This window comes from Giraffa tippelskirchi, chromosome 13 (genome assembly GCF_054371585.1).
Source record: "Giraffa tippelskirchi isolate mGirTip1 chromosome 13, T2T-mGirTip1v1.2.pri, whole genome shotgun sequence".
Classification (NCBI taxonomy): domain Eukaryota; kingdom Metazoa; phylum Chordata; class Mammalia; order Artiodactyla; family Giraffidae; genus Giraffa; species Giraffa tippelskirchi.
In genome coordinates this window covers 72,850,406-72,875,950 of record NC_137287.1, presented here as the reverse complement: position 1 = coordinate 72,875,950, position 25,545 = coordinate 72,850,406, and the positions used below count along the sequence as shown (strand labels likewise).

Genomic DNA, 25,545 nt, shown 5'->3' with positions numbered 1-25,545 from the left:
TGGCCACCAGCCTCAGCTGCCTCTGCTTTGTTTCCTGTTTGCTAGGAACCCTTTGGAGACAAATGCCATGGTAGTTGATGATACAGGCAACTGACATTTTACAATCCTTCATTACTCAGAAGAATGCTTTGTAACTGATGTCGGCAAGTTCATGAAAGTGTGATGTGCTCAGCACCAGAGAACAGACTAGTGGTTGTCAAGGGGGAGGGATTTGGGGGAGGGATGGAGTGGGAGGTTGGGGTTAGCTGCTGCTGCTGCTAAGTTGCCTCAGTTGTGTCCGACTCTGTGCGACCCCATAGACGGCAGCCCACCAGGCTCCCCCGTCCCTGGGATTCTCCAGGCAAGAACACTGGAGTGGGTTGCCATTTCCTCCTCCAGTGCATGAAAGGGAAAAGTGAAAGTGAAGTTGTTTAGTCGTGTCCGACTCTTAGCAACCCCATGGACTGCAGCCTACCAGGCTCCTCCATCCATGGGATTTTCCAGATATATTCTATTATATATAGAATGGATAAACAATAAGGTCCTACTGTATAGCACAGAGAACTATATTCAATATCCTATGATAAACCATAATGGAAAAGGATAGTTGAAAAAAGAATATATGTGTATAACTCAATCACTTTGCTGTACAGCATAAATTAATACAACATTGTAAATCAATTATACTTCAATTAAAAATATTAATAAAATTTGAAAACTGGAGAGGACCTCTAACATAGTTTGGTGAAATGGATGAATCTAGCTTTAGTTCCTTTGAAAAAACATTGGATTTTATTGATCATAAGGCTTTTCGGCTTTCCTAGCCATAGGGGTCCACTGACTGAATATAAGCTATTTAACAGATACTCATTATTTAGCTATGAGCTGGATAAAATTTTATAATTAAAACTAAAGTGTGTAAAATTATAAATTAATTTTTCTAAAAAAACTGCCAAAATATTTATTTTCTTTTTTATTTTTTACATTAATTTATTTTAATTGGAGAATAATTGCTTTACAATATTGTGATGGTTTTTGCCATACATCAACATGGATCCGCTACAGTACGCATGTGTCCCCTCTATCCTGAACCCCTCTTCCACCACTCTTCCCACCCCATCCCTCTGGGTTGTCCCAGAGCACCAGTTTTGGGTGCCCTGCTTCATGCATTGAACTTGCATTGGTCATCTGTCTTACATATGGTGATGTACATGTTTCAGTGGTGTTCTGTCAAACCATCCCACTCTCAGCTTCTCCTAGTGAGTCCAAAATTCTGTTCTTTACATTTGTGTCTCCTTTGCTGCCCTGAATGTAGGATCATTGGTACCATCTTTCTAAATTCCATACATATATGTTAATATACAATATTTGTCTTTCTCTTTCTGACTTACTTCACTCTGTATAATAAGCTCCAGGTTCACCCACCTCATTAGAACTGATGCAAATGCATTCCTTGTGTATATTCCACTGTGTATATGTACCATTTTTCTTATCCATTCATCTGCCAATGGACATCTAGGTATGTTTCCATGTCCTAGCTATTAAATGGTGCTGCAATGAACATTGGGGTACGTGTGTCTCTTTCAGTTCTGGTTTCCTCAGGGTGTATGCCCAGCAGTGGGATTGCTGGGTTGTATGGCAATTCTATTCACAGAAAAAACCCAAAATATTATCTCATGTTCTAACCTGCTGGACCTACCAACATAATATAATCACTAGAAAGACTGTCAATGAATGGAATAATTTTTCAACCTTGTGCTGTTTTTTTTTAACTTTTCATTTTATATTGGAGTATAGCCAATTAACGATGTTGTGATAGTTTCAGGTGGACAGCAACATGTATCCATTCTCCCCCAAACTCCCCTCCCATCTAGGCTGCCATATTGAGCAGAGTTCCCTGTGCTATACAGTAGGTCCTTGTTTGGTTATCCATTGTAAATATAGCAGTGTGGACATGTCAGTCCCAAACTCATTAACGATCCCTTCCCCTCATCCTTTCCCCCTGGTAACCATAAGTTTGTTCTCTAAGTCTGTGAGTCTGTTTCTGTTTTGTAAATAAGTTCATTTGTATTGTTTATTTTTAGATTCTGCATATAAGGAATGTCATTTGATATTTCTCGTTCTCTGACTTGCTTCACTCAGTATGACAATCTCTGGGTCCATCCATCTTGCTGCAAATGGTATTATTTCATTCTTTTTAATGGCTGAGTAATATTTCATTGTGTACATGTGCCACATCTTCTTTATCCATTCATCTGTTGATGGACATTCGGGTTGCTTCCATGTCCTGGCTATTGTACATAGTGCTGCTATGAACATTTGGGTGCAATTATCCTATGCTGTTTTATCATGGTAAATAAAGGCTTCTATCTATTTTTCACATTAAAAACTAGTGTCCTCAGCAATGTTGAATATTACTGTTGGGAAAGATGAGTTTGACATTTTTGATAAATACTGTAAAAGTTAAGGAAAAATGGACAGTTTTAAATGCTTTTAGAATGCAAAGCCCAACTGTGGGATATTTAGCTTGAAGTCTGAGCTTATCAAATCCTCTGCACATATTTGTGATGCTTTTGTGCCCATGTCCCTGTACCTCTGTGCTGCTCACTCTCCTTGGATATTTGTGCCTTGTCCGTTGTTGATATCCTTTAAACAGATCTCCACATAGCCACCTGCTGGATTAAGGGTGACTTTAAATGCTCTGGGTAGGGTGTACAGGGTGTTACATCCATAGCTTCCTAGACTCTGGCAGCTGATAGGCTATACCTATCTGTACCTACTGCTTGTTTTACTGATAAAAAGATGTGTTTGCTTCAAACTTCTTTACACCTGTTGTTATTTTAATACCCTAATGTAATGAGACATGAAATAAGTCAACAAAATATGAGTGCCAAAAGAAAGGGAGTGGTGATTATGAAAAGCAAATCAAATGCTTGGAAAAGAAGGAGGATGATCTTCTGAAGACAAATTACTGTCAGATTAGGTGTGAGCAGTTGGGCTTCCCTTTTGGCTCAGCTGGTAAGGAATCCCCCTGCAATGGGGGAGACCTGAGTTCGATCTCTGGCTTGGGAAGATCGCCTGGAGAAGGGAAAGGCTACCCGCTCCAGTATTTTGGCCTGGAGAATTCCATGGACTGTATAGGCCATGGGGTCGCAAAGAGTCAGACATGACTGAGCGACTTTTACACTCAAGAGAACTACATTAATATAAGATGAGTAAAAATCAAGAAGGACTCTTTACACAGATTGCTTTGCAATTCTCTCCCCATTCTTATTCCCAAACAAGGCAGGGTGGGGTGGGAAGGACAGGGTGGGACAAATTGAGAGGGTAGCACTGACGTATATACACTACTATGTGTAAAATAGCTAGCTCTTGGGAAGCTGCTGTATAGCACAAGGAGCTGAGTTCAATACTCTGTGATGACCTAGAGGGATGGGATGAGGGGTTGGAGCGGGAGGGAGGCTCACGAGGGAGGGGATATATGTATACACATGGCTGATTCCCAGATGGTGCAAGTGGCCAATGCAGGAGACGCAAGAGACATGGATTTGACCCCTGGGTGGGGAAGATCCCCTGGAGAAGGGAATGGCCACCCACTCCAGTATGTCTTGCCTGGAAAATTCCATGGATAGAGGAGCCTGGATGGCTACAGCTCATGGGGTCCCAAAGAACCAGATACAACTGAGCACACATATAGCTGGTTTACTTCATTGTACAGCAGAAACACAACACTGTAGAGCAATTATACTCCAATTAAAAATAAAATTCTTAAAAACAAAATTCAAAAAAGAATAAAACCCCAACAAATTGGATATTGTGTAGTTAGTGCATTATAGGTGTGATTTGTGGAGGAAACAAGACACAGAAACTCCAGTTAGAAGGCTTAAGGGAAAACATTGACCCTACACCAAGTATCTGGTGAAAATAAACACTCAATATGAGTTTATGTTGAATTAAGTGTTCAAGGCATAGATTATTTTTATATAATTGCCTGCTTTGGTTAACTACTCATCTACCTGAAACTGAGCCAATAAGAGGACTTCCTGGGTACCAATCCTTTATCAGACATCTTGGGTGCAGTCTCCTCCAGGAAGCTTTCCCTGATCGAAACCTCCTTCATCCTGGCTCCCAGCCATTTGTCCATCACAGCATTTTATTACACCGCAACTGTGTGCTTAGTTGTCTCTATCCTCCACTGGGCTGTGCGTCGGCTGAGATCAGCGAACTCATTTTTAATCTCCAAATTCTTAGGTCTTGAAACACTGTCTGGCCCCAGTATGGATGCACAAAGGCTTATTGATTGAAGATTGAGAAACAGACTTCATTAAATGTGTTGATGAAATAACCAAAATTTAAAAAATAAAAAAAAGGTGTATCACTTTATGGAAAGATTGTGGAAAAACTTTGTTAGTATAAGGGAGTCATTTCTCTGAACTTGAGATGTGTTTTGTGATGAGATTAAAGACCAAATACCTGGGAATCACAGAGCAACGTCTATAGATTTGACTGTTAGTATGCATTGTCTGGACACTTCGCCTAACTGCAAGATGTTCATGTATGTCTTTTTCACTTTGCAGAATTTTTGCTCCCTTTTCTTTTTTGCCCTTCACGTGCTGTATTCTGTCTCCAGCAGCTAACAAGCAAGCTGGGGAACAGGGTTGGGGCCACCCCACATCGACTGGGACAGCCTCAAGGCATCTGAATCCTTCAGTTTCAAATCTTGTTTATTCTCCTTCCTCTCTTCCCTAACCTCAAATCAACATATGCGTCTAGTCTAGGAGTCTAGGGGACTTTTCAAGGCCGTGTATCCTGTTTCCTTTAATAGCCTTGCAGCCTAACTAAGCCAAGAATTATCTCCGCCTCCCCCCCCCACCCCCGTCTTTTACATTCAATTCCTTGGTCTTAACTCTTTAATCGAATGTTTTGTTTTAATGTTCCCTTGCCCTGTGGGATTTGGCTTATGTCTAGCCGCAAAACGCTCCATTTTGTATACATTTTAAAAAGTGGCTTGCAAGAGGAAATAGTTCGTTCAAAAGTGATTGTGTAGTTTGAACACTTAAAAGCTTAGACTCAAAGAGTCTGCAGGAGTCATTCACAGAACACTGACACAGACGCAGTTCAACAGGAAAAATTTTAAATGAGTTCATTTAATATCAGCAGCAATTTAATGGGTACTTTGAAAACATATAAATATGGAGCTGAATCTCATTCTTATTTGCTGTAGGCATGCCGTTTCCCCTGAAGTCCCCTGAAAGGATGGCCAAATTTGAAAAACAAAGAACCTGAGAAATAAAACTCTACTGCAAATGAATGATTATCTACATTAAAAATTCCAAAAAAGTAAGAGAGTTTATCGAGTAGTAGTATGAGAGTTTATCAAATTCACAGGATACAAGGTCAATATATGGAAATCAATTGTATTTCTATATAGTAGCAATAAATAATTAGAAGTTGACATTTAAAAAATGTATCATTTACATGTATATGTATGATTGAGTCTTTTCACTGTTCACCTGAAACTATCACAACATTGTTAACTGGCTATACCACAATACAAAATAAAAAGTTTCTAAAAAATGTGTCTTTTAGAATAGAATCAAAACCATGAAATAAGAAGGGATAACGTTAACAAAATATGTGCAAGATCTGTATGCTGAAAAGTACAAAACTTTAATGGGAGAAATCTAAAAAGATCCAACTAGATGTAAAGATATATCATGTTTATGGATTAGAAGACTAAATATCATTAAAATGTCACTCTCCTCAAATGGAGTTACAGATTTAATATCATCTCAGTTACAATCTCAGGAAGGTTTTTGAAAAAAAAAATTACATATTGATTTGAAGGTGTGTATGGAGAAACAAAGGATTTAATATAACCAAAGGAATTTAAAAGAAAACCAGAGTTGGATGACTCACACTGCCTGACTTTAAGACTTAAAGCAAAACAAATAGCACAGTCTGGTCTTGGTACAAGGAGAGATCTAGAGATATACGGAACAGAATGGAAAGTCCAGAAATAGACCCACATTTATATAGTCAGTTGGTTTCCAACAAAGTTACCATGGTAATTCAATTTATAAAAAATGATATTTTAAAAAATGGGACTGGGAATTTCCCTGGCAGTTCAGTGGTTAGGACGCAGCGCTTTGAAACCTTTTGTGAGCCAAAGTAATGTAAAGCGAAGAAGGAATTATACCTTAGGACACATCTTGCTAATGGCTGCACAAAATAAATGGAGATAAAGCAGAGATGCCTACAGACTCAGTTCAAAGCTATAATGACTTGATGCTGAGATGCTGAGCGTGGTTCCCAGGGAAGGAGCTTGGCCGGGCCCCTCTCCCTGCATGAATGCTCACTGCCTCTACAACATCTTGCTGGAAAACAGACACTGAACACTATTTTTGCTTTCTACCTCTTTTTTTTTTTGTAAAAGCAAAAATAGCTTTCGGATTTCAGGTAGCGAAAACAGGTACCAACGTAAGTCTTTTGTAAGAGTAAAGTGGTGTAAAGCAATCTTTCAAGGATACTTGTATTAAATTTCAATGACAGGATGTATTAATACAAGTTTTTATTCAATCGTATTTGATGTATGCCAGTTTTGTTCTTTTAGACTGTGTCTCCTGCATGGCTTCAGCCTTCTTGGGCAAGACCAGGGCGTTCTCAAGTGAACTTGCCCATTTCAAGTTTACATCTGTCTTCCCCAGGAAAAGGGCCCCAGGTTTCAGGTGCAACCCCAAATCTGCCACAGACTTGCCAGCTGTATACTTCTCTTTGCACACAACCACCACTTATAGGGAGCTTAGCAAGAGTCCCACACAGGCCTCAACAGGAAGGTTTCTTTCCTGAGTCTTGAATTCATAGTGAAAACCAGGCCATGACCTTCAAAAAAAAAACTCTTAAAATAACCCGTGTCTTTCTCCCCTCTAATTTCCTTTTCCTTTCCAACCTTCCCTCCTACCCCACCCCTGTCCCCTCCCTGGTAAGGCCTTCCTGTCCCCTCTCCCCTTCCTTCTCTTTCTCTGTCTGCTCTTATCTGCTCACCTGCCTTTCTTATTCTTACTTTTCTTTTTTTTTTCACTTTCACTACTCTTTCTTTTTTTTAAAATATTTTTTTTTAAATATTTTTTTAAAAATATTTCTATTGGGGTATAGTTGCTTTACAATGTTGTTAGTTTCTGCTGTACAGCAAAGTGATGCAGCTATACGTATACATATATTGCTCTTCCTCAGATTTCCTTCCCATTTAGGTCCCCACAGAGCATTGAGTAGGGTCCCCTGTGTTAAACAGTAGGTTCTCATTAGTTATCTGTTTTATTTATATAGTAGTGTGTATATGTCAATCCCAATTAAAGTACTCTTTGACTACTACAAGAGACTCAAATGTATCTTTCCTTAAATCTTTTTTTTACTGAAGTATAATTGAAGGACAATGTTGTGTTAATTTCTGCTGTACAGCAAAGTGACTCAGTTACATACATATCTATGTGTGTGTGTATGTGTATACCTTCTTTTCTACATTCTTTTCCATTATGGTTTATCACAGGATATTGAATGTAGTTCCCTGTACTAGATAGTAGAACCTTGTTGTTTATTCATTCCAGTTTGCATCTGGTACATGATTGCTGTTCTTATTCAATCAAGTGTTGTGTTCTCAGAAGCCTAGGAGAAAATCTGCCACAGACTTGCCAGCTGTATACTCTCTTAGTGTCTCCACTTTTTTAATACCAGGCGGACCCAGGCGAGGGACAATACCCTTTATCAGCCTCTGGGTGTGATTCAAGCTCATGCATATTCATGTTTCAACCTCATCAGTAGTCCCCTGGGCTGACTCTGTGTCATCCGGAGAGCACAGAGCATTGTGGAAATCTCAGTTAAAACAATGTCCCTTGTCTTTTCATTGGCCTCAATCTATATTGAACCACAAGTTTCCAATCGCTCCATAGAACTGCTAATCAGATTCTTTTCCTATATAGAAAACTGAGTCTTGAAAAAACAGCCACTCCAGCAAATGGGCAATGTGCCTTTATCAAAATTCCCAATAAAGACACAGCTCTGCCTGCCACAAGGAAATTAGAATCATTTTTTAAAATAATTACTTTAAGAAACTTTTTGTCACACAGCAGGGAAATATCTAACATCTTTGGGGAAGATTACAAATAATTGTCATAAAAATGTCTGAGGGAATAAACTGGAAGCTGAGTTTTTGGGTGATTATTTCTACAATCAGGAAGTAACATAATGGTCCCGTTAATAATTCCATCATACTGAATTTTTATTATAATTCAAGCAACAGCTATCTCGTTTGTCTTAAGGCTCTCTCATTGTACTAAAAATACCAAGAGGATGAAAATATCGATTCCTGCCTGCCTTCAAGATTTCAAGGTAATTAGGAAAAAAAATAGGTACAAAAAAATCATAATATGTGACAGATAACAAGTTTGTAGCCTTCTAGAGTGTAGATATTGTGCTTTATATTCAGTATGTTCTTGTCTCATATCTAGCTCACTCCTTTGCAGACAGAGATATTTAATAAGTGTTTGAAAAATACTGGGTGTTATAAAGAAAATAAAAGAAGCAATGAATCCAGATGATAAAAATTAAGGATGGCCTCATGAGGAAAGTAGGGCTTGAGCTGAAATTTAACACATGGGTAGAGGGACTTCCCTGGTGTTCCAGCGGTTGGGACTCCACACTTCCAATGCAGGGGGCTCAGGTTTGATTCCTTGTCCGGAAACTAGGATCCCATATGCCTCGCAGTAAAAAAGGAAAACAATACAACAGCAAAAACATGGGTAGAATTTGGATCTGTTAAAAGGGGAAGGAATAGCATTTCTGCCTGAGGGAACAGTATGAACAAGGTTCAGAGGTGGGAGCAAGTATGTTCATGCCAATGGGAGGGAAACTGGCTGGAGCAAAGCATTCCCTTTAGCAAGGTTAGGGTTTAATGTTCAGAAGGCCAATAAGGGTAATGACTAATTCTCTCCATACAGTATCATCCCCATCAGCTTACAAAGAAAGTAACAAGAATTACATCTAGGCCTCATCATGCCATCAAGTTCTTCCAATTTATAAACAAAACATAACTATTAATAGAACCTTTCTTAGCTCTATATTTACCTCCAACTACCTCCCTACCAGCTGCCTCCAGTTCCTCCCCTCCAGTTCTTTCTTTTTTGTAATTGAAATGTAGTTGATTTATAATATTGTATTAGTTTCAGGTGTACAGCAAAGTGATTCAGATATATATTTTTATATATGATTATAATATATATGATAATTTATAATTATAATAAAATTATATTATAAATAATATATAAAACATAGAAGTATAATATATTTTATATATTTATATATGTTGTAAAATTTTCCATTTACATTATTTCAAGATATTAAATATAGTTGCCTGTGTTATACAGTAAACCCTTGTTGCTTATCTATTTTATATATCGTTGTATGTACTTGTTAATCCCAAGCTCCTAATTTATCCCTCACCCTTCCCCTTGGGTAACTGTAAGTTTGTTTTCTGTGTCTGTGAGTCTGTTTCTGTTTTGTAAATAGATTCATTCATATTATTTTTTAGATTTCATATATATAAGTGATATCATATAATATTTGTCTCTGTCTGGCTTACTTCACTTTGTATGATAACCTCTAGGTCCATCCATGTTCCAGCAAATGGCAAGATTTCATTCATTTTTACAGTTGAGTAATATTCCATTGTATATATATATACATGTACCACATCTTTTCTGTCTGTTTGTCTGTTGATGGCAACTTAGGTTGCTTCCATGGCTTGGCTATTGCAAATAGTGCTGCAGGAATTCCCTAGTGGTCCAATAGTTAGGACTCGGTGCTTTCACTGCTGAGGGCCCAGTTTCAATTCTTGTTCAGGGAAATATGAGCCTACAAGTGGCACGATGTGGACAAAAAAAAAGTGCCACCATGAACACTGATTCCCATTCTATCTTGAGCTGCCCCATCCAGGTCTCCATCCCTTCTGCCCCACCAGTGACATGGAGGGTGTAAAGCCAATGGTCAGCTCTTGGCCCCCATCTCACTGGGCCTCCAGTAGTGTTTGAGACAGCTGACCACTCTCCCTTTCTTGAAACATTGGCTTCACTTGGCCTCCAGGACCCTGATCTCTTGGTTTTCATTCTCTTTCACTGGCAGTTCATTCTCAGTGTCTTTTGCTACTTTCCAGTCACCTCCCTAATCTTTAAATGCCAGGTGGCCCAGGGCAGAGACCTCAGTCATTTCCTTGGTGACATACGCAGTCTCCCAGCTTTCAGTATCACATACCCACTAATGATTTCTAAATGTATAGCTCCAGACTGGACCTCTCCTGTTAATTCCAAACTCATATTCAAGTACATTGTTCAATATACTTGAACAACGCAGATATTATAGTCACGGACCCTTCCTAGAGTCGAAAAATCCAAGTATAATTGATAATCAGCCCTCCATACACAGTTCCTCATGGGCAGATTCAGCCAGTCAAGACTCTGTAGTGCATATTTAGTAAAAAGATCCTGGTTTAAATGGCCCTTGCAGTTCACACCCATGTGGTTCAAGGGTCAGCTCTACTTACATGATCTTTTCACTTGGATCACGGAGGGCTGCTCAGACTAAACATACCCAAAGCTGAACTCTTCCCCCTTCTCAGAAAAAGGAAATGCCATTCTTCCAGGTCCAGGTCAAGCTCCAAACTTTAAAGTGACCCTTGACTCTTTTTCCCTCCCACTCACCATCTTATAATCCGTCAGCAAATCCAGCTGGTTTTACCTTCACAATTTCCGTCATGTGACTCTTTCTCATCACTCAGGTTCCAGCCACCACCTTCTTTCTTCCAGAAGAGTGCATAGTCTTCCAAATATTCCTTCTGCTTCCACCTTTGTTCCCTTGGAGTCTGTCTTCAACCCTGCAACTGGGTGATCCCATGAAAATGTACATCAAACTGGTCTCTCTGTTCGAAATCTTTTGCTGGTGGCTTCCCAGCTTCGGTCAGAGTTAAAGCTAGACGTCCTTCAACAGCCCATGGGCTTTCTGTGATCTGACTTCATCATCCATCATCTGCTCTGGATCTGCCCTTCAACTGTTTGCCTTCTTGCTGTTTCCCGAATTTACTGTGTGTGTCAACCTCATGCCCTCTGCACTGCTATTCTAGCTGCCTGCAAAGATTTTCCTCCCAATGCCTGCACAAGGAGTGCCTTCATATCCTCCAGGTGTTTGCCCAAATGTCACTTTCTGGGAGAAACCTTCCCTTGCCACCCTATTTAAAATTACACATTCCCATCACCACTTTCTATCCCCTTCCCAGCTTATTTTATTTTTTAAAGTTTTATTGGAGTATAGTTGAGATTTACAATGTTGTGTTAGTTTCAGGTGTACAGCAAAGTGTATCTGTTATACAGACACATATATCCACTTTCTTTTAGATTCTTTTCCCATATGGGCCATTACAGAGTATTGAGTACAGTTCCCTGTGCTATGCAGTAGATCCTTATTAGTTGTCTATCCCACTTGGTTCTTTCTATAGCGTAGGAATAACTAATGCTACCGGACATGTTATATACCTTTCTATTTTTCTGCTCTTTCTTTCTTTCCTTCTTTTTTCATTCCTTCCTTTCTTGTTTGACTTTCTCGTCTAGAATGTGTATCAGATAAAGGCAGGGATTTTTTTCCGTTGTGTTCACTGTTGTATTCCCAGGGACTAGAATGAACAGGGCCTGGAACAAAAAAAATGTATCTGAGAATTATTTGTTAAATGAATAAATCCCCATTTAACTGATAGCAAAACCGAAGCTTAGAGAAGCTGAATAAGTTGGCCAAGTTTACTCAGCTGCTCAGCAGGGGATATAAGACAGAAATTTCCATCAGTTGGTCTGGGGACTCGATCACTATATTCGATCCTCTGGTGGGCAAAGCAAGCATGTTTTTAATCTTACACAACACATGGCACTGTTTTCCAGCATTTTTAGTTATATTATTTTATAACCTCCAAACCGTGAAAATATTTGATTTTCCCCCCATTGTTGGGAGTTATAACTTGCTCAAAAATAAATGATGATAAAAGAACTTGCTAATTCTAAGTGTACACATCACTTTGTAAATTACTAAAAGGATTATTTGGGAATTCACTTCTATTTTGAGAAGATTAGAAAAATCAGGAAATGAATTAAATTTATTATCCAAAGTAGTACAATATATCAGAAAAGTTTCATGAAAGAAGAAATATTCGGAATTGTTCACAGTTTGGTTACCTATTTTCATCCTAATTATACAAAGAACATAGCTAATTAGGAAAAATTATCCAGGCATATGTTTTGATAACTGTTCATAAGCAATATTATTTAAGACCCAGGTCTTTCTAAATCCTTAAGAAGCTACTGTTTCTTTTTTATTTTGTTTTTGGATGTGGCATGTGGGATCTTAGTTCCCCGACCAGGGATTGAACCCACACCTCCTGCAGTGGAAGTGCAGTGTCTTATCTGCTGAACCACCAGGGAAGTCCCAGAAGCTACTATTTCTGAAAATGTGTACAGTTCTTGTAAAGTAATAAATCTGATCAGTAGCTATAATTCATGAGAAAATGCATTGTTCTATAAGAGTAAACATCCCCTGCCTCTATATGTGTTCTTAATTTTCAGCTCAACTGAATTCATTAACATTGGCTCCATATGACAACTGTTTGGTGGAAAAGAAAGCCATTTGAAAAAAAAGTTGTATATATTTACAATATGTAAAATGCTGGTTTGATACACACACATGTAGTGGAATGATTACTACAGTCAAACTAATTAACATGCTATCTTACATAGTTACCATTGTATGTATGGGGTGGGAGATGAGAGCACCTGAAATCTACTCTTAGCCAGTTTCCAATATATAATACAGTGTTTTGACTATAGTCACCATACTGTATGTTATGTTGCTTCTTCATCACTAAGTCACATCTGACTCTTTTGCAACCCCACAGCCTGTAGCCTGCCAGGTTCCTCTGTCCATGAAATTTCCCAGGCAAGAATACTGAAGTGGGTTGCCATTTCCTTCTTCAGGGGATCTTCCGGATCCAGTGATCAAACCCTAGTCTCCTGCTTTAGCAGACGGATTCTTTACTGCTGAGCCACCAGGGAAGCCTGCTGTACATTATACCTCTAGGTTAACTCTTCCTACATAGCTATCATTTTGTACCCTCTGACCAGCGACTCTCCATTTTCCCTGCCTCCCTGCCCCTGTTAATGGCCATTCTACTCTCTGCTTCTGTGTATCTGACTCTTGTTAGATCCCACCTATAAGTGAGACCATTCAGTTCTGTTCTCTCTGTGTCTGCCTTATTTAGTTTCATAATGTCCTCCAGGTCCATCTGTGTTGTTGCAAATAGCAAGATCTCCGTTTATTTTTAAGGTTAAATAATATTCCCTTGTATACATACACCATGATTTCTTTATCCATCCACACATGGACAGACATCCTAGAGGTGGCCTTGATACAAAATATCAGCCATTGTGAATACTGCTGCAATGAACATGAAGATATCTCTACAAGATACTGATTTAATTTCCTTTGAGTATACACTCAGAAGAGGGATTGCTGGATCACATGGTAGTGCTACTTTTTTTTTTTTTTTAATGACTTTGATGCACAGCATGTGGGATCTTAGTTCCCCAACCAGGGATCCAACTGGTGCCCCCTGCATAGAAGTGTGGAGTCCTAACCACTGGACTGCCAGGGAATTCCCTTGGTAGTTCCATTTTTCACAAAATAATTTCTTAAAGAAAGAAGTAACTTTTAATTTTAATCAAAGGGCAACTAAAGGTCTGGATCTGAGGAAGGAAGCTTTATGTAACTAGTTATGTTGGATTTGCTCTACAGGTGCTATGGCTTGTGTGATAGTGTTCACTATGTGGGGTGGATGGGAGGAAAGGAGTGTTCATAGATGTCCATTCAATGAAGATTATGTATCTGTGGTCCAGACAGAATTTGATAGAGATGGAGAGGAACATGTGGATATTAGAGAAAAACAGTGAAAGCAATGGACTGGTTTTGTGACCCAAGTAGATGTGGGGCCCTAGAGAGGAAATGATAATTACCCTAAAGTTGTAGGACGGAGATTGTCAGGGGTCCTCTTGATAAAAGGGTAAGTAGGGTTTTTCCAGTAGTCATGTATGAATGTGAAAGTTGGACTATAAAGAAAGTTGAGCACCAAAGAATTGATGCTTTTGAACTGTGGTGTTGGAGAAGACTCTTGAGAGTCCCTTGGACTGCAAGGAGATCCAACCAGTCCATCCTAAAGGAAATCAGTCCTGAATATTCATTGGAAGGACTGATGCTGAAGCTGAAACTTCAATACTTTGGCCACCTGATGCGAAGAACTGACTCACTGGAAAAGACCTTGATGCTGGGAAAGATTGAAGGCAGGAGGAGAAGGGGACAACAGAGGATGAGATGGTTGGATGGCATCACTGACTCAACAGACATGAGTTTGAGTAAACTCCAGGAGTTAGTGATGGACAAAGAGGCCTGGCGTGCTGCAGTCCATGGGGTCGTAAAGAGTCGGGTATGGCTGAGCGATTGAACTGAACTGTGGGAAGTTGAGAGGAAAAAAGAGAAGTTCTGCTTTTGACTGGTCACACTGATAAACTGCCTCTCAAAAAGATGAGACATATATCTAACTAAGCCATGAATATCATTAATCATTCTGAAAATCAATTTCCATACTACTAGTTTCCTCCTATCCTGTGAGAAAATTTTAACTGCTGATCTGACTCATTGGAAGTGTGTGGGACTCTCCCAGTTTCCTATTTCATTCTGAATCACTTGGAGCAAGTTGATTTTTTCTAGGAATTTTTCCATTTCATTTAAATTTTCAGATAAAGTTGCTCCTAGTGTTTCTGTATTCTCTTTTGAGTGTCTTGAGTATCAATAACTATGTCTCCACATTAATTCCTAATATTCTTTAAATTTTTTCTCTCTGTCTCTCATCATTTTGGACAGAAGTTTTTCAATTTTATTGATCTTTTAAAGAAAAAGAAATAGCTCTGTCTTTGCATTTCTTCATTTGTCTATTTAACTATTGGGGAGGCCAAAAAGTTTGTTCAGATTTTTCTATAAGCTGTTACAGAAAAACCCGAGCAAACTTTTTGGCCAGCCCATTAGTTGTTCTTGCACTCATGTAGATGAGAGCAGATGGTGTAAGCAGTTGTTGTAGGGAGAAATGATTTGGGAAAAGCAGGTGCATGTCAAAGTCCAGTTTGTTGCAATGTGTCTCAGCTGTTGACTTGCAAAAGGGCAGTCATCAGGTCAAGCTGCGATCAGAACAACGTAGGTTGTTTTGCGCAATGACAGTGACTGAGAGGTGCCCGGGAGGATTACAAACATTGCCAGAAACTAGCCTTCAGCCACCCCACAGGACTCTGCCCTTTTTATCACTGAGTCTTTCTCTCTAATTTTCCTTCATGGGTGTGTGCTTAGTTGCTCAGTCAACTTAGCAACTCTTTGCGACCCCATGGACTGTAACCTGCCGGGTTCTTCCATCCATGGAATTTTCCAGGCAAGAATACTGGAGTGGATTGCCATTTCTTTCTCTAGGGGATCTTCCCAACCCAGGGATCGAACCAGTGTCTCCTGTATCTCCTGCATTGGCAGGTGAATTCTTTAGCACTGTGCCATGTGGGAACTTTTTCCTTATCAAGTTTAAATATTTATTAATATTAATATTATCCAGGTATAGCTGACATTAGGTAGCATTTTAGTCCGTGTTGAATTTTGGTGGAACACATAAAAGAATGCTATCACTCAGAGAGCATTTTTTTAAAGCCCAAGAATCATTAGCACTTCAACTATGTGGCAATTCTCTAGGCAGAGTTAATAAGCAAACTTTCTGTGGCAAGATTTAACATTAGCTTGCAGTTTGGACTTTAGTTGCAAGCCCAAAGTGGATTAAGCAGCCCCAATTTCCAGCCAAGATGGGATAGCAATAGAAAAACCATTAATACTGTAATTTTTAGATAGAACATATATGCATACACACACTTCTTTATATATATGTATATATATGTATGTGTGTGTGTGCAATAGTGCTGTACTTTTTACACAGAACATGCACTTATCTAGATATAGATTTCAATTGAATCATTAACCACTAAATCCAGAGGCAATAGCCTGCAGTAACTTAAATAAATATCTTGTTCAAAATCACAAAGCTAGTTGGTAGCAGAGCCATGGTTTAGATTTCTTCTGCCCTAGCCTGGTCTTTATTCTACAACTTCATGAACTTACTTTATTGCATTGTTTAAAAGGCATGTGAATATGTATAAATAGCATTCAACTAGTTATTACCATTATGGACATTTTAAGGGATAATTCCTGCTAATAGAAATGTATCTGGAATGTAGAGCAAGAAGAAAAAAAAGCTGGAGCAAATGCAGAGTGTTCTCAGTGAACTGGCCACTTGTTTTCTATGTTGGTTTTCGAATTAGGAAACATATAGGAGAAATTGTCTTTACTATGCTTTTGTGCAGAGATGGTTTGTTTACTCATTAATATATACCTACTACTAAGATATCTTAATATTTTTGACAGGATGAGGGTTTGAGTGTTTTTCCCCTCTCTTTGCTTTTAGAGATTTTTGTTTTAATGTACAGGAAGACACTCAGGAAATCCTTCTTTTTTTCTGGTTTTGGATTTATGTAAAGAAAAAGACGTAAAAGTCAGACCTCTGCATCATGCCTTAGTTGTTTATGTGACTAACAGCTGTTTCTGTGGATTCTTAGGGGATGTTTAGCTGCAAAGTTGAATCACCATCTTATAGAGTCCCTTTGATTTTAAAATTATGAATAATAAAGACAAGTGTTTTGTAAAAACAAAATCAAAATCAAGCATTTTAGGCAACACATATATTAAAGGTTTTGAAATGAAAACTCCTGAATTTTAGACTCTAGAAATGGCAAAGTGTCCAGTTACATTATGAAGCAGGGCTGTGTTGTAAAGTTTGCCAAATGCTTTGTAGCAGATTAACCGTTAACTATTAAAGGGAAGAGGGTTTCTTTTTCTTACTGGTGGTGTTAGCATATTTAATGAAGTGATTCCATTCCCATACTCAAAAATGCTTGTGCTCCAAGAGGTGGAGCCCCCAAACCTTGGATTTTGGCTATGTCTGTGATATTTTCAAACTATAGAATGTAGCAGGATGAGGTTAGATCTCAGCAGGCCTGATAGCTTCCTCTTTCACCCTCTGGGACCAGCTGCCATGGGAGGAAGTCCCTGTGAGCCTGCACCTGAGGTACCCAAGCAGACAGCTCCAGTCAACATCTGGACTTTGAGGCCGCTCAGGACAAGCCGGTCCATAGCCAACCTCCCAAGTGACAGCAAAGGCATGATAGAGCGAAAGAGAACAGAAACCAAACAGAGCAGAAGCAAGATATCCCAGCTGAGCCTCCTCCAAACTGCCAGCCCACAGCACAGTGAGCAAATCATTCATTATCTTAAGCCACTATGTTTTGACATGCTGGGTTATTCATTAATAGATAACTGATACAGATATTGAAGAATATGACTTTTAAAATGTGAACTGAAAATTAAGATTCTATTTCTTTTTGAATGAACTCTTATCTATTCAAAAGGCTATGTACACAGTGCAAAATTTAAGACAAAAGAGTATAGATATATAAAAGAATTTCCCTCCTCTGGGGCACTGTTAAGCCTCTCTCATATGTTTGGAGCTCTGCAGGATGATGGAGAAGCAACTATTTGAAGATCATATATAGGGAAAATGACCAAGTGGGAGATTAAAACACAACATATCTCATTCCAAATTGATCTGCTTTATTCTATTTTATGTTCCCGCCACATGTTCATCTCTGCTCTCCTCAGTTTTCTTTAGGAAAGAATATAAAAGGTCCCAGATGTCAAAGCAGAAGGATGAGGTTAAAGCTGAGAGTATGGGTGGTCTTTTGGGTGAGTGTTGTAAGATGGAAAATTATTATGTGTACTCTGCCGTAGAGAATCTATCACTAATGATTGGTTAACAGACTCAAAAGCCACTCAGGGGAACATTTTCTTTGTTTTGTATTGGGAGAAGGTGAGCAAAGGCTCTCTGTACACCTGGTGAACTGTGCCAGCCCAGGACTAGAGACCCAGGGAGGTGCCGCCAGCTCACCTGACATTTCTGAGGTTCTGTCCACATCCAGAATATGGAATCTAACAGGACATCAGACTCAGGCTGAGAGTTATGTGTCACCTGACGTAAGCCCTGGGAGGTCGAGCTGTGCCCTGAAAGTCCAGGCTTATTTACTGGACAAACATCTGTCGTGCCCTGAATATGGTCCAGGTGCTGTTGATAGAGGCTGTGGATTCAAGCATAAATATCATCCTGCATGTGTGTGCATGCCAAGTTGCTCTGTCGTGTCTGAATCTGTGCGACCACGTGGACTGTAGCCCGCCAGGGTCCTCTGTCCATGGGGTTTCCCTGGTAAGAATACTGGAGTGGGTTGCCATTTTCTTCTCTAGGGGATCTTCCCAACCCAGAGATCAAACCTTTGTCTTACTTGCAGGTGATTGCCACCTGGGAAGCCCCAACACTCTAGTCGATAACCTTTTTAAAATTAAAAAAAAAATTATTTCTTTTTGGTTGCTCTGGGTCTTTGTTGCTGGGTACTAGCTTTCCCTAGTTGCAGTGAGTGGGGGCTGCTCTTCTTTGTGGCCTGTGGGCTTTTCTCTGCGGAGGCTTCTCTTGTGGAGCACAGACTTTAGGTGCAGTAGTTGCGGCATGAAGGCTTTATTACTCCGAGGCATGTGGAATCTTTCCGGACTAGGGATGGAACGCGTGTCCCTTGCACTGACAGGGGGATTCTCATCCACTGTACCACCAGGGAAGTCCTAGTCCATAACCTTTAAGTTCTTATTTCCGGGTTCCACCCACAGTGACTCCAGGGGTCCCAAGCCAAACTGGATATTTGATCCTACCTGAATTAAGATCTCCTTAAGATTCTCAGGAATGTAAAATATAATGGAAGCCCCAAACCATAGACTTAATGAATGAGTATTGGTGTCCTATCTTTTAATAAAGCTTTGACTCAAGAAGTGCAAAGTAAATATTTGATCTCCTCTTCTTGTTTTTGGTTTAGAAGAAGTAATGGTTCTTGATACAAAGGTAAGGAAGAGGCTGAGAGCTTCTGGACGTTAATACCCCAGTCTAGGGAATAAACTACATGTTTCTGTTTCTCTCCAGGGCAAGGAAGAGGCTGTGTGGTCACTTATCACATCTAGACACTCTGTCCATTGCCCTGGCATCATCAATGTTTGTCCAGGCTGCTTTGAGGAGACGTTATAGACTCACTGGAGGGTCAGTGCTTTTCCAGGGTTAGAGTCTAAAATTTAAGGCACACTTCTGCTCAGGCTGCCGTAACAGTGGCTTAAACCACAGACACTTATTTCTCACAGTTCTGGAGCCTGGAAGTCCAAAATCAAGGTGCCGGCAGAGTTGGTCTCTGGTGAAGCTCTTCCTGGCTTGCAGATGACTGCCTTCTGGCTGTGTTCTCTCATGCCCTCTATGTGTGCGCACACACACACACACACACACACACACACACACACACACACACACACACAGAGACAGAGAGACCTCTGGTATCTCTTCCTTTTCTTATAAGGTCATCAGTCTTACTGGATTTGGTCCCCACTTTCATGGCCTCATTTAACCTTCCTAAAGGCCCTGTCTCCAGATATAGTCACATTAGGGGTTTGGGTTTCAACATACAAATTTGGGGAAGACATAATTCAGTCCCTAACATTTCTTATATGCCAGATACTAGGTTAAGCAGGAGGCTACATGTATCTGTGAAGATATGTATATCTATCAAGTATAAACTCTGCTCAAAGAGGGCACATATTTATAATTTGTGCACTAATTATAAGGTCATATTAGGTACAGAGGGGCAGAAAAAGTCCATTCAGTTTGAGCAAGTTAGGATGTCTTCTCAAAGGAACTTGGGTTTCAGAGAGGAGAGGAGCTCTTGGGGGTTGAGGTGGGGAGGTGTGCTAGGCAGAGGGGAAGTGTGTGGAAAAGCCAGCAGGTGACTGACTCTTTCATGCAGTCTTCATAGTCACAAAATAGGGCCATTTAGCAAATACAGCACGCTGGCTGAGTGGAGTCATGGGTATGTGTTTGGGGGAAGTAGAAAGACCCTAGGAAGGTCATCAAGGTGACATCAAGAAATGTGTTGCTCTATGGGGTACTGTGTGAAGGAACTTGAACTGGGTCATGTAGTAGGAATTGGACATCTTTTAAAGGATTTTTTATTTTATTTATTTATTTTTAATTGGAGTGTAATTGTATTACAATGTGTTTGTTTCTACAGCATATTGAAGTGAATCAGCTATATGTATATATATATATATATACATATGGGATATATATGTATACACATATGTATATATATATATATCTCCCCTCCCTCTTGAGCCTCGCTCCCACCCATCCCATCTCTCCCCTCTAGGTCATCACAGAGCATGGAGCTGAGCTCCCTGTGCTATATAGCAGCTTCCCACTAGCTAAGGGTTTTAAGAGAAGATTAGAACTTTGAAAGTTCACTGGGGAAGCAATCTGGAGGAAAAGCATATGTGAGATGGGAGGCTGGGGATATTGGGAGGCTACTGCTACAAGGTGGTGACAGACCCCAAAGGCCATCTGTGGCAGAACCCCTAGGATGAGGGCAGGGAGAGCCATCAAGGCATCATGTAGAACTGACTCCCATGTGGGGAGTGGGGAAAATCTAGGCTGGATCCCAGTTTGGTGACTGGTGGGTCCATTGTCAAGAGCAGAGCCAACGCAACCCAAGAATGGGAGAGAAGTAAGACTTGTGGGGAACAGAGTGGATAAAGTTCACATAGGTCAATTTTTGGGCTTGGAAGACACTGTCTCTCTAAATCCTGTGGCAGGTGATCCCACCCCCTAGCGGGCTTCAGGGCCTAGAGATGACCAGACTCTAAAGTGTTGTGACTTCAGAGCATCTTTGGAGGAAGTCATTGGTTCGTGTGCTCAGTTGCTAAGTCGTGTACAAGACTCTTTGCAACCCCATGGACTGTAGCCCGCCAGGCTCCTCTGTCCACAGGATTATCCTGACGAAGAATACTGGAGGGAGTTGCCATTTCCTTCTCCAGGGGATCTTCCCAACCCAGGGATGGAACAGGAGTCTCCTGCATTGGCAGGTGGATTTTTTACCCCTGAGCCACCCGGAATTCCCAACTGGTTTACCAAAACCCATAATTGATATGACTTTTTTGTGTGATCATGACCCAAGCTGTTTCCGTCAGAAAGGTTTGCCCATAAATAAGTGCTTATTCATCTGAGACCAAGAAAATTAAAAAGCTTTTGATCTAAAACCCATTACCTGTTGTCTTTATTGTTTGTTACCCTGAAACAGATACCTCCTCCACCTTTTGTTTTTTTTTAAACCTGCTGTGATTCAGGTAGATTGTAATCTAAGAGTCTTAGGATTGGGCAGAGAAGCAATTTGCTCTAAGAGAGCTGAGAAAAATGAAAACCTGAGAGGAAAAAAAAAAGAGGTAAAACAAACCTTTTTCTCCTTTCCTATAAATTTAAATACCCTTTCATGAGTGAGAAGGAGGAGTCTGAACAAATTACCCGGTCTCTGGGTTTCAGGCCCTGGTTGGCCAGTAAATTTGTAGTTACAAAACAAATCTGATTCCCTGTCCCTTTGAGTTTTCTCTGGAGACGTGTTGGCAGGATTTTAATGGGGAAGCTTGAAGCCAGACAACAGCAGCCGAACACTCCAGAGTGCTTATGCTTGCGGGGGTGGTGGTAGTGGTTGTGGTGTGTGTGTGTGTGGTGTGTGTGGTGTGTGTGTGTGTGTGTGTGTGTGTGTGTTTAATTTAATTTCCCATTTCTCTCATCTGGTGATGTTCAGTTTTTTGTTCCAATACAGTATTCTCTCTCCTTCGAGAGTTCCCAAAGCGAACCAAGCTAAAACCACAGAAGGAAAACCTCCGGAACCAAACCCGCTGACTTTTTCCCGGCGTAGCCCTAGTGGGCCGTGGTCCGGAGCGCGGAGCTCCAGCCCGCGCGGCGGGGCGAGCCCGAGGGCGTGGCCTCGGCAACCTCGCCCCGCCCCCGCCCCGCCCCGCCGCTTAATTCGGACGCGCGGGGACGCGGGGTGTGAAAGAGCCGCCCTGCGCCGGACGGGTAGCCGCCGCCGTCTGAGCCGCCGCCTGGGCCACCCCTAGTTGCTGGGCCGCTGCGTGCCGCCGCGGCCGCCCGGAGCGAGCGCCGGGGAGGGAGCCGCGCGCCTTTGTGCGCGCGCCGAGGTGGGTTCGCCTCCAGCACTTACTTTGCACACAAAGACTGGGAGCTGAGGGGAGGCGGGGTGCCCGCCAGGGCTATGGCACGGCCGCCCACCCTGCTCTGACCCCCGGCGCGAGGCTTTCCGGGTGGAAAGAGCCGTCAAGCTTCCCCTCCCCGCGGCTGGCGCTGGGGCGGGGGTCCTGGCGTGCCGGGGGTTGGGGGGTTACGGTGCGCAGGGCGGTGGACTTGCGGGGAGCCCCTGCCACCCCGCGTGGAGCAGGGGACGGGTCCGGGGTGCGGGGTCGGGGCGTGGCAGCGGCCGCGTGCAGGGAGTCCCCGGTTCCCGGGGGTGCAGGGGATACTGGGGGGCGCCGCCAGGGAGGCGAGCCTGGGCGGCCGCTCCGCTCGGCTTATTGTTGCTTCCTCGGCCCTGAAAATGGAGATACCCTGCTTGGAGCGGGGATGCGCTGCCCACCGGCTGCGCCGCACTCGGCCAGATGCCGAGCCCGGGGCGTCCGGCTCGCCCCTCGGAGCCCTGGCTGCCGCGGAGCCTCCGCCTGGGCAAACAAAGGAGGGGCCGCGGGGGGGTTGCCCCGCTGGTTGAAAGGTGATCGGGGCACTGTTTCCCAAACAGCCTGCAAGTAACTTTTCCATTTCTGCCTCCTCGCCGCTCCTACTGGTCCAGTGAACCCAGTATGTTGGGTGGTGTCTGTACCCAAGGAGTCCTAAAATTTTGATTCTCAAAACTCCTCTCCCGAGCATCTTCGGGTCCCCTCTGGGATGGCGTGGATGCCTCTGGCCAAGTTTTGACCAGCTTTATAGGGGATAGTAACAATCCTTCTGAAATATGAAGAGGAATCCCGTAGAGGATAAATAGCAGATCTTCTTTGTAGTAGGATACCATAGCCTGCCTTTCGCGGGAAGACTTGAGTCAGTGACAGTAGAGCAAAGTTCTTTGATGAGAATGAGTGTGATATTCAAGACAAATATAGAAAATTGGAATAAGGCCTGTTAGGATTTATGTTGTTAACTTGCCAACAGGTACTTAGTTTCTCCTCGGACTATGTCCCCCTTTCATCACGTTGGAGATTTCAGCTGTACAAATTGCTTTAAGTTGAGATAGTATCTGAAGTGCATGTCTAGAGATTTCTTAGTGCTAGTAGTTTCCAGTTTAAAGCTTTTAGGTGTACAATTATATATGTTTATTAACAAATTAAAAAGAAACATAGGGGAAAAAAGTCACTCATGTACCCAACCACCCAGACATACCCTAGAATAAAGGCGTGTTTGCTTCATTTATGGCTTGGCATCCCTGATGTGAAGTGTGTGTGTGTGTGTGTATGAATGTGAATGAATGAAGGAGTTACTGATTATTAATCTTGACCACTACCATTGGTCTAAAATATGATCTCTAATAACCTTAGTCTACAATGGTATTTTGCCAACAAATTGTTTGAAATATATTTCCTTATAGCCTTGCAAATAACCACCTGTGCAGAAGGTGGAGGGAAGAAGTAGAAAACACAACTCAAGTTCCGCTTAAATAGGAAAGAACGGACTGATGAAAGTGTTTAATGTACTCTGTACCTTGGATTTCAGGAGTAGTTTTGGGTTGAGTTTTTAAAAAAATAAAAGCAACCTTTCATTTTTTAAAATGTTAAAAAAAATAAAATTGTGTTCTAAGATCTATGAAAAATTGTAACAGAAAGGAACTCTTTTTGTAGAACCAGGAATAGCCATGGTTTTGTAGCTGGTGACATGCTTGCTTCTAAAAGACCTTGCACTGGGAAAGTAAAACAAGAAGAATTTTCCTGTGAGTGTAGCGAGTAGTTTTGAAGTGCCTGTGTTCTGGGAAAAAACAAAAACAAAAACCACGTTCAACCACACATTTGGCTACTGAATGTTTTTGTCCTTATATACTTTTATTTTCCACTTGTAAAATTTTCCGACATTTAATTTCTCCAATATGAAAATTTAAAAAGAGGTCTTGGAAACGACTGTTTAGAAGTACTAGATTGATGATTAGGATGATGCAATGTTTTTTGAAGTTAGAAAAATTTATGAGAAGGAAGTTGTGGTTAGGTACTGTCAGGTGCGGTCTTTGTTCCTATTTCTAACATGGGGCTCCTTACTGTGCATATGTGTTTGGGGGGTTTACAATGCAGGACAGTTGGCTCTCCAAACCCCTGAGTTTCACATCCCCACAGTCAACCAATCAAGGATTGAATCTGCAGGTGCCAAACCCCAAGATGCAGAGGGCCAACTGTATTCATCGTACTGCACCGTTTTATATAGGGACGTGAGCATCTGTGGATTTTGGTGTCCTCAGGGGTCCTACAGCCAATACCCATAGACACAGAGGGTCAACAACAGTGACCTGTGAGTGTAAAGTTTGTGACCTGTTGTGATAATGGTACCTTTCTCCATCCAGAAGTCAAAAGAAACTAAAATAGGGACTATCAGAATCTCTCAAATCTTATTTTTCAACCCTCCTGTGACCTTGAACAGTCCGAGCAGCACAGCCAAGCTGGACATGAGGTCAGAGTTGAGTCGCTTTGCTCTTAAAAGTTCTGTTGCCTCACAGGGAGGGGAGAAAAGTTTGGGAGTGGTCCAAGGTTACAGACTTGTATGGCTGTTTGTGATGGCCTGTCCCTGTGGCCTGGAGATTCCATTCCTGACATGTTTAAAAGTAGGCTTGGTTTAAACTTGAGAGAAGTGCTCTGAGAAGTCTGGTTCCTGAGCTGTATACTGTAGGATGCATGTGGTCATTCGTTCATTCATTCCTTTGATTTCTTCATTGTTTAAAATGTCATAGAGATGTAAAGAGTTTTTACTGATTTTGAGGGTTAAGGTGTGGAAAACTTCAAAAAGAGGGAACATAGCAGGTTAATAATTTGGCTTCATATTTTTTAAAGATTTTTTTTTAATGTGGACCATTTTTAAAGTCTTTGTTGAATTTGTTACAATATTGCTTCTGTTTATGTTTTGGTTTTTTGGCCATGAGGCATGTGGGGTCTTAGGTCCCCTACCAGGGATCCAATCGGTACCCCCTGCATTGGAAGGCAAAGTCTTAACCACTGGACTGCCAGGGAAGTCTCATAGGGCTTCATTTTCTTAATGTCTTGTCTGCCCTTTCCTTCCAGAATTCTCTGTGAAAATGTTTGAAGAAAAGGGGGCAGGAGGTTTGGTTGGGTGAGGTCTAGATTTGAGGCATTTTTGAAATCCCCGGATATCTTGAGAGATATGAACTTGTCAGGCTTTTT

The 25,545-nt window shown here is 41.3% G+C and overlaps 1 protein-coding gene across 4 annotated transcripts in view; it reads left to right on the top strand.

Annotated features, from left to right (window-relative positions):
* FAM107B (family with sequence similarity 107 member B) overlaps positions 1 to 25,545 on the top strand; it is a 209,733-nt gene that overhangs the window by 112,092 nt on the left and 72,096 nt on the right. For 2 of the 4 annotated variants that reach the window (XM_081553584.1, XM_081553583.1), the window contains exon 1: positions 22,157 to 22,305. The exons of the other annotated variants lie outside the window; for them this stretch is intronic. The gene's annotated coding sequence lies outside the window, so the exon portion shown is untranslated. Of the gene's footprint in view, positions 1 to 22,156; positions 22,306 to 25,545 lie in introns of those variants that run through there. 4 annotated transcript variants of the gene reach the window in all.